Source organism: Chiloscyllium plagiosum, unplaced genomic scaffold, assembly GCF_037043375.1.
Source record: "Chiloscyllium plagiosum isolate Xiang-an unplaced genomic scaffold, Cpla_swu_hap1 HiC_scaffold_27, whole genome shotgun sequence".
NCBI classification, from domain to species: Eukaryota; Metazoa; Chordata; class Chondrichthyes; order Orectolobiformes; family Hemiscylliidae; genus Chiloscyllium; species Chiloscyllium plagiosum.
Window position 1 is genome coordinate 91,853,997 of NW_028270165.1, and position 20,913 is coordinate 91,874,909.

The window sequence follows — 20,913 nt, forward strand, 5'->3', positions numbered from 1 at the left end:
GCGTTCCATCGCAACTGACTCTTGAGCCTCTTTGCCCCAACCTCCGTGATCATTTCCCTGAGTGGGGATGTCATAGTCACAAAGTCAGGGACGTAGGTGCGAGAATACCCACATAACCCCAGGAAGGCCATCATGTCCTGTACTGTTATAGGGGTGCCATAGGAGAGGATCGCTTCCGTGTGCGCTCTTGAAAGTGTGGTGCCCCCTTTTCCTACTATCCATCCCATAAAGGATACTGATTTTCGGGCTATCTGGCACTTTTCCCGTTTTACTTTAAAACCGGCTGCCACAAGGGTGTCCAGCAAAGTGCGGACCGCCTCCAAATTTTGGGTGTCAGTTTCACTGGCAATCAACAAATCATCGACATACTGTATGATTGTAGTGCTGGTGGGAAGCGATATCTGTTTAAGTATAGGGGTCAAAGCCGCACTAAACAGGCCTGGGGAATCTTTGTACCCCTGTGGGAGGCGATTGTATGTGTACCGCTCTCCCTCGAAGGTGAAGGCAAACCACACCTGACACTCTGGGTGCAGTGGAAGGCAGAAGAAAGCGTTAGCCAGGTCTATGACAAAGAAAAAGCGGCTGGCAGGCGTGAGCGCCTGCAGTGCAACGTAGGGGTCAGGGACCTTCAGGTTTAAAGTCTCCGTGGCTTCATTTATCCTTCGGAGGTCATGGACCATGCGCCACCCCTTGCCCATCCCCTTGGAGACAGGAAGGATTGGCGTATTCCAGTGTCCCCCCTTCATTTTCCTGAGGACCCCCACTTCTAGCAGTCCCCTGATTGTTGGGCGAATCCCTTCCCTCTGTTCTAAGGTGAGAGGATATTGTGTCACCGAGATGCAGCGTTTAACGGAAGGTTTCAGCTGCAGGTGGACTGCCCCGTCCAGTTGGCCAGTGTCCTGTGGGTGTACCGTCCAGAATCTTGATCATTAATGTGGGATTTTTAAATGTTTCCCTCAATCTTGTCAGGATAATTCCCTTTTGTTCTGGTGCTTGGGCAATCACCAGGTCCAACTTTTCCTTATGCAGGGCTACGCTATCCAGCAGTAACTGACTATGAATAGGCATGTCCCCACCGTCCCTGCAGTGCCACCAGGGCACTCCGGGACGTGCTGTCCTGAGGTGAGTCAACTTAGGTGGTCCGAAATTCAGGTTCCCCATGTCGGATTTCCCCTGAAGGGAACCGCTTCAAGAACAGTACGTCTTTCAAAGCCTGACCTTCGCGTGGCAGATCTCTGCTCTTGACCATGACCCCACTCCCCACCACCAAACCATCATCTCCCAGACCGTCCAGAACCTCATCACCTCGGGGGATCTCCCATCCACCGCCTCCAACCTCATAGTCCCACAACCCCGCACCTCCCGCTTCTACCTCCTGCCCAAAATCCACAAACCTGACTGCCCCGGCCGACCCATTGTCTCCGCCTGCTCCTGCCCCACCGAACTCATCTCTGCGTACCTTGACACCGTCCTGTCCCCCTTAGTCCAAGAACTCCCCACCTACGTTCGGGACACCACCCATGCCCTCCACCTGCTCCATGATTTTTGCTTCCCCGGTCCCCAACGCCTTATTTTCACCATGGACATCCAGTCCCTGTACACCTCCATCCCCCATCACGAAGGACTCAAAGCCCTCCGCTTCTTTCTTTCCCGCCGTACCGACCAGTACCCTTCCACTGACACCCTCCTTCGACTGACTGAACTGGTCCTCACCCTGAACAACTTCTCTTGCCAATCCTCCCACTTCCTCCAAACGAAAGGAGTAGCCATGGGCACCCGCATGGGCCCCAGCTATGCCTGCCTCTTCGTAGGATATGTGGAACAATCCATCTTCCGCAACGACACTGGCCCCACCCCCCACCTTTTCCTCCGCTACATCGATGACTGTATCGGCGCCGCCTCGTGCTCCCACGAGGAAGTTGAACAGTTCATCCACTTCACCAACACCTTCCACCCCGACCTCAAATTCACCTGGACAGTCTCAGATTCCTCCCTCCCCTTCCTCGACCTTTCTATTTCTATCTCAGGTGACCGAATCAACACGGACATCTACTACAAACCGACCGACTCCCACAGCTACCTGGACTACACCTCCTCCCATCCTGCCCCCTGTAAAAACGCCATCCCATTCTCCCAATTCCTTCGACTCCGCCGCATCTGCTCCCAGGAGGACCAGTTCCAAAAACGCACAACCCAGATGGCCTCCTTCAAGGACCGCAATTTTCCCCCCCCCCGACGTGGTCGACGATGCCCTCCACCGCATCTCTTCCACTTCCCGATCCTCCGCCCTTGAACCCCGCCCCTCCAACCGCCACCAGGACAGAACCCCACTGGTCCTCACCTACCACCCCACCAATCTCCATGTACAGCGCATCATCCGCCGTCATTTCCGCTACCTCCAAACGGACCCCACCACCAAGGATATATTTCCCTCCCCTCCCCTATCAGCATTCCGTAAAGACCACTCCCTCCGTGACTCCCTCGTCAGATCCACACCCCCCACCAACCCAACCTCCACTCCCGGCACCTTCCCTTGCAACCGCAGGAGGTGCAAGACTTGCGCCCACACCTCCCCCCTCACCTCCCTCCAAGGCCCCAAAGGAAACTTCCACATCCGCCACAGATTCACCTGCACCTCCACACACATCATCTATTGCATCCTCTGCACCCGATGTGGCCTCCTCTATATTGGGGAGACAGGCCGGCTACTTGCGGAGCGTTTCAGAGAACACCTCTGGGACACCCGGACCAACCAACCCAACCACCCTGTAGCTCAACATTTCAATTCCCCCTCCCACTCCACCAAGGATATGCAGGTCTTTGGACTCCTCCATCGTCAGACCACAACAAAACGACGGTTGGAGGAAGAACGCCTCATCTTCCGGCTAGGAACCCTCCAACCACAAGGGATGAACTCGGATTTCACCAGTTTCCTCATTTCCCCTCTCCCCACCCTGTCTCAGTCAAATCCATCAAATTCAGCACCGCCTTCCTAACCTGAGATCCTCTTCCCGACCTCTCCGCCCCCACCCCAGTCTAACCTATCACCCTCACCTTGACCTCTTTCCACCTATCACATTCCCGACGCCCCTCCCCCAAGTCCCTCCTCCCTACCTTTTATCTTAGCCTGCTGGACAAACTTTCCTCATTCCTGAAGAAGGGCTTATGCCCGAAACGTCGATTCTCCTGTTCCCTGGATGCTGCCTGACCTGCTGCGCTTTTCCAGCAACACATTTCCAGCTCTGATCTCCAGCATCTGCAGACCTCACTTTCTCCTCAAAGATCTCTGCTCTTAACAACCGGTCTAAGGTAGACGTCTGTACGGTTAAACCCTCTTTAGGAGAAGAGTTCCAACCTCTGTCACCCCGGGTATGTTCGGTGGTCACAACGAATATGCAAACAAAAAATTTGTCAGTTTTAAGTGCTCAGTAACATGGATCCAGGAAGTCGAATATGGTCAGCGCTCAGGTAGGTAACATCAGGTAATTGTCAGGCAGAACAATCTGCAAAATCGGGCAAAACAGATATGCGCTCCAGCTCCGAAAGCTGCACAAGGGACTCAGGCAAACACAGTTAGGCGCTCCGGCTCCGAAAGCTGCGCAAGGGACTCAGGCAAAAACAGATATGCGCTCCAGCTCCGAAAGCTGCACAAGGGACTCAGGCAAACACAGTTAGGCGCTCCGGCTCCGAAAGCTGCGCAAGGGACTCAGGCAAAAACAGATATGCGCTCCGGCTCCGAAAGCTGCACAAGGGACTCAGGCAAACACAGTTAGGCGCTCCGGCTCCGAAAGCTGCACAAGGGACTCAGGCAAACACAGTTAGGCGCTCCGGCTCCGAAAGCTGCGCAAGGGACTCAGGCAAAAACAGATATGCGCTCCGGCTCCGAAAGCTGCGCAAGGGACTCAGGCAAAAACAGTTAGGCGTTAGTGAAATAAACACTCTAGGTAAGTTAAAAGGTTAGGAAAAGCTTACCAGTCAGGACTCTGCGATGCTGCTGTCAAATTGATCAGGCTTTTTGGGCTGGTGAGGGTCAGAGAGCAGACAAGAAACTAACAGAGTAAATCTAACTACTGGAAGCCTTAGATTTAACAGGCGCTTCCCCCACCTTTAGAAAACTTCGACCGAAGGTTGTCTGCTCCCTGATCCGCCAACGTTGCCAACTTGCCGTTGTCTCTTTTCCTTCACGCGTCGGGCTCACCAAATGTTAAGACGGACCCGCGGGGTCCCGTCTTTGCGTGTTCTTTCGGAAGGAGAGACTCACACTGGCAACTATGGTTAGATGCAGACAGCCGTTTATTCACAGAATCTTAACTGGTACAACGAATCTACAAGCATGCATTCGTTGGAGAAGGCGTTCTGTCTTCTCGTTCAAACTTGACACAATTATACTTCGCGCTGCCTGGAGTCCCCGGTCAGTTCGCCTTCCCCATTGGTCCATTCATCTGCGCGCGCTGGGGATCCGTCCTCCTATTGGCCGCATCGAAGTGCCTGTCCAGCTCCTGCTGTGCTTGATAATGGCTCAGCCATCCCCGGGAGCGGTTCCGATCCCGTATTCAATAGTTCATTGTTTCAAGGAATTACTATGCGTCTGACAGGCTAGCCATTTTCAATAGTTGCAGTTTAACTAAATTGACAATTACACTTATCAACTTTAGACTTAAATAGAGCCATTCACACTCAACAGTTATAGGTTCCAATAGAGCAATTCACACTTGTCTAACAGTTACAGATTCCGATCGGTTTCTTTATTAATCCCGAGTTTCGATGGGGCAATTGATACTGGCTGGTATTTACAGACTCCAAGATTTAATTAACATTATGCATATCCCTTACAAGTTCCAGCCAGGTAGTCATGCAGTCGCCAGCAGCAGCTCGCTTGGCTGTTGTTAACCATTTCAGGGCTGGAACTAGAAGTGTCTGTGCAGAACTAGTGTCACCCTCCCTAGCCCGACATTAAACATCCCAGTGAAATCTCCCCAACAATATGTAAATCCCATAACATCTTTTGATTCACATTCTCAAGATGACTTCAGTTTTTTTTTGAAAAAGGTCACAACTCAGCCCAGATAAAGGTGTGAGGTTCGAGTCTGTCAATGTCCCAATTTTGAATCAGACTGGTTCTATTTCCAAAGTATGAATTTATAAAATATTACATGGATTGACTGCCTGCAGACTGTGCACTTTTTGAGCAAAATTGAAGGTATCTGCAAACATAATTCTGCCAATACAAATTTACCCAAAAATGATATGTGAGTTTATGCATGAGTGCACATAAGAGTGTGATGGAGTATATGCCTGTGAGTGTGTTGGGGGTGTATGTGTGCGTGTCTGAGAGAGCACGTGTGTATGAGTGAGGTATGAATAAAAGCAAGGGCTTGCGTTTTGCTAAAGCAAGGAAGGTCAGGACTTGTACAGTTAATGGTAGGGCCCTGTGTCATGCTGTAAGAGAGAGACATGGTGGGGTTCAGGTACACAGTTCTTTCAAAGTTGCTTCGCTGCGAGACAGGGTGGTTAAGAAGGCGTTTAGCACACTTGCCTTCATTGTTCACCGCATTGAGTATAGGAGTTGGGACATCATGTTGAGGTTGTACAGGATGTTGGTGAGGCCACTTTCAGAGTACTGAGTATGGTTCTCGTGTCCCTGTAATAGGAAGAATACTATTAGAGAGGGTTCGGTAAAGATTTACCAGGATGTTGCCAGGACTGGAGGGTTTGAGTTATAATGACAGGCTGGGACTTTTTTCACTGGAGCACAGGAGGTTGGGGGGTGACATCATGGAGATTGATAAAATCACGAGGAGTGGAGGTAAGGGGAATAGCAAAGGGCTCTTCCTTAGCGTAGGGTAGCTCAAGACTAGGGGGCATATTTCTTTAAAGTGAGAGGAGAGAGATTTAAAAGGAACCTGAGGGGCAATGTTTTGACAGAGGGCGGTTTACACGTGGAATGAACTTGCTGAGGATGTGGACAATGCAGGTACGTTTACAAAGTCTAAACGACATTTGGATGGGTACATGAATAGAAAGGTTTAGAGGGATTTGGGCCAAACGCAGACAAGTGAGGCTAGTTCAGTTTGGGAACCCTGGTCGCCATGGATGAGTTCGACCAAAGGGTCTATTTCTGTGCTGTCTACCTCTCTGAACCAGAAGTGATCTTATTGAAACCAGTAGAATTCTGAAAGGGGCTTGACAGGATAGATGCCAATAAAATGCTCCTTTGTGGTGGGAGTCATAGAATCCCAACAATGTGGAAACAGGCCATTCAGCCCATCTATTCCACACTGGCCCTCTGAACAGCATCCCACACATACCCACCCCCTTATTCAGTATTTCCCATTGCCAATCCACCCTAAGTTTCACATCCCTGGTCACTATGGGTAATTTAGCACAGCCTATCCACCCTAACCTGTAAATTACCTTCTCAAAAATGTAATTTAAATGTAGAAAAATGTTAGTCTGACTCAACATTCAGGCACAGACAGAATTCACACTTATTGTTAGAAAAGCTCTGCATTTGAATGACATTCTTGAGAAGGTAACAAAAAACAAGTTCTGGGATTAACAAACCAAAGAGCAGAAACCTATTCTAAAAGATGAAGGATTTAATCTAAAATTGTTTGATGTGTCACATTTCCATGACGCTAGACTCCTTTGGATATAAATTGTGATCATGATCTCATTCTCCACAACTACCTGATGAAGGAGTGGCGCTCCGAAAGCCAGTGCTTCCAAACAAATCTGGATTATAACCTGGTGTTGTGTGATTTTTAACTTTGTCCGTGGGAAACACATGAGTTGTAGGACTGGTAACAGTTCTTATTTTGTGATCTATTCCAAGTGAAATTTCTCCTCTGCACAGGCACGGGTGAACAGTTTGTTTTTGTGCTTTGTGCGAGATCAGGCTAGCAGCTTTTAAATCCTTACGTTAAGCAACAGAAGTAAACTGTTGATCAGCAATTGTATTCTGAGAGTGGTACTTCCAGCTCTGGTAATCCTGTTGCATCAACAGAGAGAGGGTGAGGATGTCACATCTAAAGAGCAGACAGAAAAGTTATTTCGCTTGTTGAGTCGGTTCCTCACTCAGATGAGACTGGATGTTGCTTTTAATGGATCATAATTAAATGCTACAATGGAACACCTTAAATTCAAGGAATTTTGAAAGGGCAAATGAACAGTAACTTTGAACAGAGATGTTCTTCCATTTCTAACCTTGGTTGAGCCATATGAAGCCTTTTTACTGATAGCTCCATAATCACGTTCCTGCTGGATTTTTTTCAGGACAAACAATTTCTGGTGGGAGAAATTCTGCATCCTGGGAAGGCATGGAAATGAGAAAAAAAGCTGTTAAAAGCATTTGAACTGTGGGCCCATGAGCTCTCGTGGGAGCAGTGCATTTGCCAAAACATTTCGGAGGAATTCTGTGTAACTGTTGGACTGAAAATAGTTTCCCCACTGAACGTTAAACAGGTATTGAGAACGTTGCGCATTATAGATTGTGTTCCTGAGGACCGGAGGAGGATTGAATTTGCCAACGTGAACCATACTTTGCAGAGAGAGGAAATTTCTCCGGATGGAATAGGTTGATGGAAGTCAACAATTGTCAGATTATTTCATGAAAATAACAGCTGGTATGGGGATCCCAGAAGAGGGGAGTCTGTAATGAGCACACAGAAACAAACCCTTCAGTCCAGGCCAACCAGATATCCTAAATTAATCTAATGACCCATTTGCCAGCATTTGGCCCATATCCCTCTGAATTCTTCCTATTCATGTCCCCATCCAGATGCATTTTTTTCTTCGGAGAATACTTGGGTGAGAGCCAAGATATGCAATATCTCAATGTATAATAATGAAGCAGCTCATTTATTCTGAAATCATTTCAATTAGTTGGTCAATTGCCAAATAATAGCTGCATAACTGTTGTCAATATTGATATTCAGGAAAGCTATTTTGTTTCGTATATTTCCTTTGTAAAGATCGTATCCAAATTATAAAATGAATGTATTTTCATATGAAATAAAATTTGCAGTATTAAATGGTTGAAAGTAACTTTGCACTGAATTGCTCCATTTGGGATTAAACATTGTGACTTAGATAAAAGTGATCTTTCATAATTTATGGTGAGTCTATTAACAAACGAATGTTGCCATTTGCTCTCAAGTTCACTCAGATTCAATTTGAAATTCTTGAATGAGTTGAATAAGGGGTAAAAAGTAAATATTTATTGCCCTTTTCTGAAATTCTCTGCACTGCCATTGTATTTGGTTCAACAAAATATGTATCTCTCTTCATAACTTTGATATCACCACAAATCCTAGGAACCCCATCCAGAACAAACATATAAATACAACGTAGGAGACAACAGCTTCGCTTCACTTGGAGGTCACCACTGATGATGTTACCTAGCCAGGTAATGAAACATCTAGATATCAAACCTACAGCTCAGCGAGCAAACCTGCACCCGAAACATTCTACTTTGCTGAAAGACTGCATAATCTGCAGGCAGTCAGTACATGTAATATATTGTCAATTCCACTTGGAAAATAGATAATGGGCCCACTACTTTTTGGATGTGAGCATAAGTGGTATAGTAAGTAAGTTTGCTGATGACACCAAACTTGGAGGTGTAGTGGACAGCGAAGGAGGTTACCTCAGATTACAATGGGATCTTGATCAGATGGGCCAATGGACTGAGAAGTGGCAAATGGAGTTTAATTTAGATAAATGTGAGGTGCTGCATTTTGGGAAAGCAAATCTTAGCAGGACTTATACACTTAATGGTAAGGTCCTAGGGGGTGTTGCTGAACAAAGAGACCTTGGAGTGCAAGTTCATAGCTCCTTGAAAGTGGAGTCGCAGGTTGATAGGATAGTGAAGATTGTGTTTTGTATGCTTTCCTTTATTTGGTCAGAATATTGAGTACAGGAGTTGGGAGTTCATGTTACTGCTGTACAGTTGGAATATTGCGTGCAATTCTGGTTTCCTTCCTATCAGAAAGAATTTGTGAAACTTAAGGGTTCAGAAAAGATTTACAAGGATGTTGCCAAGACTGGAAGATTTGAGCTATAGGGAGAGACAGGACAGACTGGGGTGTTTTCCCTGGAACGTCAGAGGCTGAGGGGGGACCTTATAGAAGTTTATGAAATCATGAGGGGCATGGATAGGATAGATAGACAAAGTCTTTTCCCTGAGGTGGGAGAGTCCAGAAATAGAGGGCATAGGTTTACAGTGAGAGGGGAAAGATATGAAAGAGACCTAAGAGGCAACCTTTTCATTTAGAGGGTGGTACGTGTATGGAATGAGCTGCCAGAGGAAGTGGTGGAGGCTGGTACAATTACAACACTTAAAAAGCAACTGGAGGGATATGGGCCCCGTGCTGGCAGGCGGGACGAGATGGGATTAGGATATCATGCACAGGGATGTGCAGGTTAGGTGTATTAGTCACGGGTAAATGTTGAGCAATACGGGCAGGGGAATTGCGTGGGTGGGTTACCCTTCGGAGGATCAGTGTGTAGTCTTTGGGCCGAGTGGCCTGCTCCCACACTGTTTGGAGTCTCTGAAGGGAAAGGGATTTTTGTAAAGTGTGCAAGGCAATGCAGACATAGTGCGGGAGCCTGCTGTTGGCCTTGCCCCGCCCCTTGCTCCTCCCCCTGTTGTTGAGCTGTCGAACAAACATCTACTCTTTCTCTGCCTTTTTGTTGGGGGCAACTGAAGCTGTAACAATGTTGGGACACAATAAAGGTTACCTGAACATTCTGCAAGACTCAGACTCTCATTGAAAGCTTAGAGCTCCAAGCGGTTTTTGTTTTAAAGCTGCTCATTTCTTGCAGCCTCCTGCATTAAGTTTCCAATGTTGTATATCAGATGGAGCAGTAACTGAGTAGCTGGTTTCGTTAGAAGTTTACATTTTTCGGGAGTGCAGGCACTGCATTGTTTCAGCGGCAGTTTACTGACAGCACTGGGAAGTGTGGGCTGTGTTCATTAGAAAGGAGGTGGAGGTGCTGCTGTTGGACTAGGTGGGACACGGTTTAAAAATCACAACACCGGGTTATAGTCAAACAGGTTTATTTGGAAGCACTAGCTTTCGGAGCGCTGCTCCTTCATCGGGTAACTGTGGAGCAGGATCATAAGACACAGAGTTACGAGCAAAAGGTCACGGTGTCATGCAACTGATATGATATATTGACAAATGTAGATTGCTGTTAAGTCTTGCATCTTTTAGAATGGGTTGCAGGTTTTATTTCATTAATGTGTACATCGCAGTACTACCATTCAGTCATATTCTCAAGATCACAAGGGTTTTTTTAAACTGGTGACATCTCAGCCCAGACAATGCATGAAAGGTGTGTCAGTATCCCAATCTCAAATCAGACTGGTACTATTTCCAAACTAGGAATTTATAAAATATTACATGGATTGACTACCTGCATGTTGTGCGCTTTTTGTGCAAAGTTGAATATATGTGTAAATATAATTCTGCAAATGCACCCCATCGTTGTGTGTGCACATGCTTTGTAAAGGGAGTGTGATGGAGGAGAAGCCTGTAAGAGGGTGTGTGTACATCTGAGAGAGAGCGTGTTATGAGAGAGGTATAGATGAAAGTGAGGGATTGCATTTTCCTAAAATAAGGGCAGGACTTGTACAGAGGGATATTGGGAGGGGAGTTCAGGTACATACTTCATTGAAAGTTGCATCACTGGTTGGAAGGGTGCTTCAGAAGGCATTCAGCACACTTACCTTATTTGTTCACACCATTAAATAAAGGAGTTGGGACATCATTTAGAAGTTGTACAGGATGTTGGTGAAGCCACTTGTAGAGTACTGAGAACGCTTCTGGTGGCCCTGTAATAGGAAGAATACTATTACAGAGGGTTCAGTAAAGATTCACCAGGATATTACCAAGACTGGAGGGTTTGAGTTATAAGGAGAGGCTGAGAATCTCTTCACTGGAGCACAGGAGGTTGAGAGGTGACCTCATTGAGATTGACATAATCATGAGGTTCTAGGTAACATGATCAAAAATAGCGAGGAGCCTGCACGGTGATGTCAAGTGACTGAGGGGGGGGGGGGGGGGGGGGGTAGAAATTGTGGCAGTTGGACACTTTAAATCCATCAGGAACAGCATCTCCATACAGCATACTGTGCATGTCAGGTGAGGTGCCAGAAGACTGGAGGTTGGCTAACATGGTGCCACTGTTTAAGAAGGGTGGTAAGGACAAGCCAGGGAACGAAAGACCAGTGAGGCTGACGTCAGTGATAGGCACATTGTTGGAGGGAATCCTGGCTTGGAAAAGCTTGGAAAAAATGGAAAAGAAACCTACGGGGCAATTTTTTCACACAGAGCGTAGTACGTTTATGCAATGAGCTGCCAGAGGGAGTGGTGGAGGCTGGTACAAATGCAACAATTAAGAGGCATTTGAATGGGTATATGAATAGGAAAGGTTTGGAAGGATGTGGGCTAGGTGTTGAGGAACGGGACTAGATTGGGTTGGGATATCTGGTCGGCATGGACGGGTTGGACCGAAGGGTCTGTTTCCATGCTGTACACTTCTGACTCTATGCTGGTTCAGCAAAAGCCGCGCATGCTCTGTCTGCAGAAACAGTGCAAACCCTTCTGTAAATGGACCAATGAGAAGCCAGACAAGGAGCCTGGTCCTCCTGCCAATCAGAGCTCCCCAATTGTCTGAATGCGGAAGATGGACCATCAGGTTCTGAAGCTGATGCTGCTGCTCCTCTCCAACTGAAGATCGAGCTTCACCTCAGACTGCAACGCCCTTCCTCTCTCCGCCATCTGTGAGTACGGCACTGTCTTTACCATTTCATTTTTTCATTCTGGGGTTAAATTGTTGACTTGCAGCAACTGAAAAGAAAGCGAGTGAATCTAGGGAAGGGACAGAGTCGGGAAACGTTGGTCCAGGTCTGTGTCTCAATTGGCAAACGCACGGCAAATGCAGGCCCACAGTGTGAAGTTATAACCTCGGTTATGAAAAAATAACTGCTGAAAGGAGGTACGTTGTTTAAATGGTGACATATTGGGATGTGGAGAAAGTGAGGACTGCAGATGCTGGAGATGAGAGTCGAAAAGTGTGGCACTGGAAAAGCACAGGAGGTCAGACAGCATCCGAGGAGCAGGAGAATCGACGTTTCAGGCACGAGCCCTTCCTCAGGAATGATGTGTGGATGTAAAACGTGGCCTCAGCGTCCTTCCACACCAGTCACTGCCAGTTGTCAGACGGATGCAGCAAGCAATCAGCAAGGCAAGAGGAATATTAGCAAGAGGAATTGATTTCAGAAGTCGGGATGTCTTCCTGCAGTTAGGGGGTCATTGAATATATTCAAGGCTGAGTTCATCTGATTTTGGAACAACCATGAAGTGGATGTTTATGGGGGAAGGCAAGGAAAATGGTTTTAAGACCAGTACAGAACAGTTACAGAGTCATACAGCACAGAAACAGACCCTTCAGCCCAACTAGTCCATGCTGACTATATTCACAAACTAAACTAGTCCCACCTGCCTGTGTTTGCCCCATATCCCCCTGAACCTTTCCTACTCATGTACTTATCCAAATGTCTTTTAAACGTTGTTACTCAACCTGCATCCACCATTTCCTCTGGACATTCATTCCACACAAACCACTGTTTAAAACAAAGGTGCTCCTCATGTGTTTTTTAAATCTTTCTCCTCTCACCTTAATTTGCTCCCTAATCTTGAAACGACACATGCCGTTCACCTTATCTTTGCCCCTCATGGTTTTGTAAACCTCTATAAAGAGAACAAAGAACCTTACAGCACAGGAACAGGCCCTTCAGCCCACCAAGGCTATGCTGATCGAGATACTCTATCTAAACCTGCCGCCTATTTTCAAAGGATCTGTATCCCTCTGCTCCTTGCCCATTCATGTCTCTGTCTAGATACATCTTAAATGACGCTATCGATCCCAACCCTACTGCCTCCGCTGGCGATGCATTCGAGGCGCCCACCACCCTCAGTGTAAAGAATTTTCCACGTTTCTCTCCCTCAAACCTTTCCCCTCTCACTTTGAATTCGTGACCCTGAGTAATTAAGTCTTCCCCTCTGGGAAAACAATTCTTCCTATCCACCCCTGTCTAGACCCCTCATGGTTTTTCGGCCTCAATCAGGACCCCCACCCTCCACCTCCTTATTTCCAATGAAAATAATCCTAATCTACTCAACCTCTCCTCATAGCTCGTGCTCTCCATAACAGGCAACATCCTGGTGAACCTCCTCTGCACTCTCTCCAAACGTATCCACATCCTTTTGGAAATCTGGCGACCCGGAATCGTACGCAGTATTCCAAATGCGCCAAACCAAAATCTTATATAACTTTAACATGACCTGCCAGCTCTTTTACTCAATCCGTCCGATGATGGAACGCGTGTTGTATGCTGCCTTGACCACTCTACTGACAGTCATTGCCACCTTCAGAGAACAATAGACCTGAACACCCAGATCTCGCTGTACATCAATTTCCCCCAGGACCTTTCCATTTACTGTATAGCTCGCTCTTGAATTGCATCTTCCAAAATGCATCACCTCGCATTTGTCTGGATTGAACTCCATCTGCCATTTCTCTTCCCAACTCTCCGATCTATATTCTGCTGTATTGTCTGACAGTCCCCTTCACTATCTGATATTCCATCAATCTGAATGCCCATCTGCAAACTTGCTAATGAGGCACCCGATACCTTCACCTTTCAACCTCCTGTGCTCCAGTGAAAAAAGTCCCAGCCTACCCACCAATTGGTGTGAATTCTGTCTGGGTCCCAATGTCGAGACAGCCTGACATTTTTGATAGAAAAGCTCTGCATTTAAATTACGTTCTTGAGAAAATTACTGAAAACAGGTTCTGGGATTAACATACCAAAGAACAGAAACAGTTAAGCAGTTAGATAACACGTTCGAGTGGGAAGTGTGTATAACATGATCTCACAACTCCTATACTCAATGCTATGAGCAATGAAGGAAAGCAAACCAAACGCTGCCTTCACTAATCTGTCCACCGGAGACTCCAGCACTCCAAGGTCTCTTTATTCTGCAACACTCCCCTTAACTGTGACAGTCCTGCCTGGATTGCTTGACCAAAATGCAAACCTCTGATTTCTCTAAATTAAACACCAACTGACACTCCTCGGCTCATTAACCGATCCCATAAATTCTAATTTATAGTGAACTCTTTCCTCTCTTATTCCTTGGAAGCTGAAAATCGCCATCCCACAATCAGTCCCTCCATTTTCACTAGTTGGACTGAAGGGTCTGTTTCTGTGCTGCATGGCTCTGTAACTCGGCCCTGTACTAGTCTGAAAACCATTTTCTTGCTTTCCCCATAAACATTCACATAAAAATCAGATGAACTCAGCCTTGAATATATTCAATAACGCCCTAACTGCAGGAAGACATCCCCACTTCTGAACTTATTTCCTCTTGCTAATACACCACTTACCTTGCTCATTGCCTGCTGCACCTGTCTGACAACTGGCACAGAAGGACACTGATGCGCCTCTGAACATCCACGCATCATTCCTGATGAAGGGTTCGTGGCCAAAACTTCGATTGTCCTACTGATCGGATGCTGCTTGACCTGCTGTGCTTTGCCAATTGTGGTCTTCTCTACATCGGGGAGACCGAGCGTAAACTTGGGGAACGGTTTGCTGAGCATCACAGCCGGGTCCGCAGAGGCTGAGCTGACTTCCCAGTCTCCACCCACTTTAAAGCCCCTTCCCACTCCCCTTCTGACATGACTATTTTTGGCTTCCTCCATTACCACAACAAACCAAGCCACAAACTGGAGGAACAAAACCTCATCTTCTGTCTGAGCAGTCAACAGCCCGGAAGACACGACATTGAGTTCTCCAATTTCAAATAATTTCCCATCCCATCCCCCAACACACTACCCAGCCCCTTCCACTCTTCCCTGCCAACTAGATTCCTTCCTCCCATTCACCAACCAGGTCGTACCAGGTTATGGGGATAAGGCAGGAACAGGATACTGATTGAGGATGATCAGCCATTATCACAATGAATGGTGGTGCTGGCTAGAAGGGCAGAATAGCCTACTCCTGCACCCATTGTCTATTGTACCCTCTACCTGTCTCCACCTTTCCCCACTTCAATACGCTGACCACAGCACACCCTTGTTCCACAGCTCTCCCTCTACCCACCCCCAGACCTGGACAAGGGTACACCAGATGCCTCAACTTCTCCACCTTCTGATACTGCCTAGCTTGCTGCGTTCTTTCAGACTCCTGCCTGTCTATTTTGCTAATTGAGAACAAAGGCTTGGACTAACTTTTCCAGACTCTGTCCCCTCACCTGGATTCACTCCCATTTCTTTCAGTTGCTCCAAGTCAACAACTGAACCTCAGAATGAAACGTAAATGGAAATGGGGATGAGAAAAGAGAGTGCCGTACTCTCAGATGTTGGACAGAGGAAAGAAGTTGCAGTCTGAGATGAACCTCAATCTTCATTCAGAGAGAGGAGCAGGAGCTTCAGAACCTCATGGTCCAACTTCCACATTCACCAATAGGGGAGCTCCGAATGGCAGGAGGACAATTCTCCCTCCGGTCCTCCAGTGCTCTTTATTTGTCCATCAAACGTAGGTCTCATCCCTTTTCTGCCGACAGCGAGGAACATGCCCAATGTTTTGGTAACACCAGCAAACGTGTGCCCTGCTTGTTGACACTGAGGAGTGTACACAATATGCACTGTAGCAATGCTGGTGTCATTGATAGATTTTAAGTGTCCAAATTCCTATGGGAGAACAAAAAGGGTATAGCCATGATTTTTTTTCCATGTGGCTCAATATTTGATTGCTTTTGCATTTGTCTTGCTGCTCAATGTTTAAGTCTTTTCCTCAGTGTTGGGGTGAGATTCACAACTAGCGGGCATAGGCGAAGGGTGAGACCACAAAGGTAACTGAGGGGCAACGGTTCCATGCAGAGGGTGGTGCATCTATGGAATGAGCTGCCAGAGGAAGTAGTGGAAGCCAGTATAATTACAGCATTTGAAAGGTATCTGGCTGGGTATAGGAAGGGTTTAGAGCGATGAGTCAAGTGCTGGCAAAGGGGACTAGATTAATTTAGGATATCGGGTTGGCATGGACAGGTTGGACCGAATGGGTCTATTTCCATGCTGTACATCTCTATGACTCTAAATAATAAAAAGTCTACTTTTCCAAATAACAAACTATATCCATGTTAACAAGGCTTAGTGCACCACATGCTTTACTCACCATTCTCAACAGGTCCTGCCCCTTCAATGACTGAGGAACATGTACATGCTGGTGCACAGTATCCTTCACTAGTATTCACACACTACCCTCAGCAATTGCACAAGTAACAGCAAAGGGTAAACAGCACAAGGATTAAACACACAGTGAGGGGCAAACAGCACAAGGATTAAACACACAGTGAGGGGCAAACAGCACAAGGATTAAACACACAGTGAGGGGCAAACAGCACAAGGATTAAACACAGTGAGGGGGAAACAGCACAAGGATTAAACACACAGTGAGGGGCAAACAGCACAAGGATTAAAACACACAGTGAGGGGGGAAACAGCACAAGGATTAAACACACAGTGAGGGGGGAAACAGCACAAGGATTAAACACAGTGAGGGGGGAAACAGCACAAGGATTAAACACACAGTGAGGGGCAAACAGCACAAGGATTAAACACACAGTGAGGGGGAAACAGCACAAGGATTAAAACACACAGTGAGGGGGGAAACAGCACAAGGATTAAACACACAGTGAGGGGGGAAACAGCACAAGGATTAAACACACAGTGAGGGGGGAAACAGCACAAGGATTAAACACACAGTGAGGGGCAAACAGCACAAGGATTAAACACACAGTGAGGGGCAAACAGCACAAGGATTAAACACACAGTGAGGGGGAAACAGCACAAGGATTAAACACACAGTGAGGGGCAAACAGCACAAGGATTAAACACACAGTGAGGGGCAAACAGCACAAGCGCCAGTAAAAGCCGATGGAAAGTGAGTGTAAAATGTCACTATGACAGGACAGGCCCCACATTCCTTCCCCTCCGTCCCCCCCACAACCTGCCTCACCTTTCACGTCCCGGGCCCAGTACCTTCCAGGTGGCCCCATAGTTGACACAGGGGCCGCCCCACGACCAGTAGAACTCCACCACCCCGGCGGCCGACGAGTTCCCAAGCAGGCCCTTAACCCCATCCGCCTCCAGAATGCTCACCGGCTCCTGGCTGCTGTACAGCCGGCCGGTGTGGCCGTGACACAGCAGCTGCGCCAGGAAGGCGGCGGCGGCCAGTGACGGGTGTCTGCCCCGGGCCGCGCGGCGCCATTTTCCTAACGGCCGCCCTCCCGCCGCTTCCTCGCTCGAGCGACTTCTCCTCCCAACCGCCTTCGGCCCCGCGTGACGTCTGCACGGGGCGATGGACGGGGCCCGGGGGTGGGCGGGGCCGGGCCGGGGGGTGGGCGGGGCCGGGGGGTGGGCGGGGCGGGGCCGGGAGGATGGGCGGGGCGGGGCGGGGCCGGGGAGCCTCACCGTCACCAAGCAACAGCCACCTCGCGCTACAACTGCTCATTCACAAAAACAAACTCTCCTGTCTCGCTCTGCAGCTGCAGGGGGGACACTGCCACGTTTCCAGGAGCCCTGTCTACATTGGGAAAGCTCACGGCTCAATTTAAACAGATATTCCCACATCTAACAGAACGGCGTCATATCGAAAGGGGGCAATCTGCATTTTAACGGGTATTTCTGCAAATAAAGAGGTTTAAATGGACAAGATTACATTTCAAAAGGGATGTGGGCACATTCAAAGGGATATCTTCATATGTAAAGTGATGCAGTTATATCTAAATGAATCGACATTTCGAAGAGATGTTGCTCTATTTATAAGTAGAGACAGTAGGTGTGAATTCTGTCTGTGTCCCAATGTTGAGTCAGACTGACATTTTTCTTAGAAAAGCTCTGCATTTAAATTACATTCTTGAGAAGGTAATTTATAGATTCGGGTGTAGGTTAGGGAGGATTGGCCGTGCTAAGTTACCCATAGTGACCAGGGATGGACAGGTTAGGGTGGAAATATGGAGTACGGGGTTGGATATGGGTGGGATACTGTTCAGAGGGCCAGAGTGAAATAGATGTGCTGAATGGCCTTCTTCCACATTGTCGGAATTCGATGACCCTCCCCACAAAGGAGCATTTTATCTGCATCTATCCTGTCAAGCCGCGTTCAGAATTCTACTGGTTTCAATAGAGGTATACAGCACAGAAACAGATCCTTCGGTCCAATTCGTCCATGCCGACCAGGATTCCAAACTAAACCAGTCCCACTTGCCTACATTTGGCCCATATCTCTCTAAACCTTTCTATTCATCTACCCATCCAAATGCTGTTTCAATGTTGTAAATGTACCTGCATCTACCACATCCTCAGTAAGTTCATTCCACATGCAAATCACTCTCTTTCAAAATGTTGCCCCTCCAGTTCCTTTTAAATCTCTCTCCTCACATTAAAAAAAAGCCCCCTAGTTTTGAGTTCCCCGACGCTAAGGAAGAGGCATTTGCTATTCAGCTTACCACCACTCCTCATAATTTTATCAATCTCAATGAGGTCACCCCCAAATTCCTGTGCTCCAGTGAATAAAGTCCCAGCCTCTCCTTATAACTCAAACCCTCTAGTCCTTACAACATCCTGGTAAATCTTTACCAAACCCTCTCTAATAGTATTCTTCCTATTACAGGGCCACCAGAACTGTACTCAGTACTGTGAAAGTGACCTCACCAACATCCTGTACAACCTCAACATGATGTCCCAACCCCTATACTCAATGGGGTGAACAATGAAGGCAATGTTGCGAAATGCCATCTTAACCACCCGTCGAGCAGTGATGAAACTTCCAAGGAACTATGTACCTAAACACCCCCCACCTCTGCCCCCCCGCGCCCCCCATGTCTGTCTATGAGACCATAAGACATAGGGGCGGAAGTAACGCCATTCGGCCCATCGAGCCCACTCCACCATTCAATCATGGCTGATGGGCATTTCAACTCCACTTACCCGCATTCTCCCCGTAGCCCTTAATTCCTTGTGACATCAAGAATTTATCAATTTCTGCCTTGAAGACATTTAGCGTCCCAGCCTCCACTGCACTCTGTGGCAATGAATTCCACAGGCCCACCACTCTCTGGCTGAAGAAATGTCTCCGCATTTCTGTTCTGAATTTACCCCCTCTAATTCTAAGGCTGTGTCCACGGGTCCTAGTCTCCTCGCCCAATGGAAACAATTTCTAGCGTCCACCCTCTCCAAGCCATGTATTATCTTGTAAGTTTCTATTAGATCTCCCCTTAATCTTCTAAACTCCAATGAATACAATCCCAGGATCCTCAGCCATTCCTCATATGTTAGACCTACCATTCCAGGGATCATCCGTGTGACTCTCCACTGGACACGCTCCAGTGCCAGTATGTCCTTCCTGAGGTGTGGGGACCAAAACTGGACACAGTACTCCAAATGGGGCCTAACCAGAGCTTTATAAAGTCTCAGTAGCACAACAGTGCTTTTATGTTCCAACCCTCTTGAGATAATTGACAACATTGCATTCGCTTTCTTAATCACGGACTCAACCTGCATGTTTACCTTTAGAGAATCCTCAACTAGCACTCCCAGATCCCTCTGTACTTTGGCTTTACGAATTTTCTTACTGTTTAGAAAGTAGTCCATGCTTCTATTCTTTTTTCCAAAGTGCAAGACCTCACATTTGCTCACATTGAATTCCATCAGCCATTTCCTGGACCACTCCTCCAAACTGGCTAGATCCTTCTGCAGCCTCCCCACTTCCTCAGTACTACCTGCCTGTCCACCTAACTTTATATCATCGGCAAACTTCGCAAGAATGCCCCCAGTCCCTTCATCCAGATCATTAATATATAATGTGAACAGCTGCGGCCCCAACACTGAACCCTGCAGGACACCGCTTGTCACCGGCTGCCATTCCAAAAAAGAACCTTTTATCCCAACTCTCTGCCTTCTGTCAGACAGCCAATCCTCAATCCATACCAGTTGCTCACCTCGAATACCATGGGCCCTCACCTGGCTCAGCAGCCTCCCGTGCACACACTCTCATTCTCTCGTGCACACACACTATTCTATGGGGTGAAATTGTATTGGCAGAATTATATTTGCAGATACATTCAATTTTGTTCAAAAAGCACACAATCTGCAGGCAGTCAATGCATGTAATATTTTACAAATTCTGACTTTGGAAACAGAACCAGTCTGATTCAAGATTGGAATACTGACAGACACAAATCTCACCTTTAATGCATTGTCTGAGCGGAGATGTCTTTTTTTAAAAAATAAAACCTTAAGTCATCTCAAGAACATTGTTACATATTAATGAACCAAAGCCCGCACCCATTCTAAGAGATGAAGACTATCTAAGTTTGTTCAATATATTCTATCAGTTGCATGACACTGATCTTTTGATATAAGTTCTGTGTCTTATGATGCTGTTCCATGAGGCTTATGTATTGATGAGGCAATATGGTACAGATGAGGTGATAGAGAATTACAGATCATCGAGGAAGGATTGAAAGAGAGAGTTAAGAAGAGCAAAGAGAGGACCGAAGCAGTCTTTATTCTATTTGCTAAATGAGAACCCTAAAGCTTTCTAAAGGTATGTGAGGAATAAAAGGATGATTAGGGTAGGAATAGGGCCAGTCAAAGACAGAAGTGGGAAGTTGAGTGTGGAGATTGTAGAGATCAGAGAGGTGCTAAATGAACATTTCTCATCAGTGTTCACTCAGGAAAAGAATGAGGTACGAGATATTAGACTCGAAAGGATCGAGGTCAGTTACACACAGGTGTTATCAATTCAAGAAGGAGTGAAAGTGGACAAGTCTCCTGGGC

General features: G+C 47.1%; 2 protein-coding genes across 2 annotated transcripts in view; one reads left to right on the forward strand and one right to left on the reverse strand.

Annotated features, from left to right (window-relative positions):
* Window positions 1–10,837, reverse strand: part of LOC148145003 (endogenous retrovirus group 3 member 1 Env polyprotein-like) — a 467,418-nt gene extending 456,581 nt beyond the window's left edge. The window contains exon 1 of the mRNA XM_087975488.1: window positions 10,733–10,837. The gene's annotated coding sequence lies outside the window, so the exon portion shown is untranslated. The remainder of the gene's footprint in view (window positions 1–10,732) is intronic.
* LOC148145014 (uncharacterized) overlaps window positions 1–20,913 on the forward strand; it is a 119,059-nt gene that overhangs the window by 21,138 nt on the left and 77,008 nt on the right.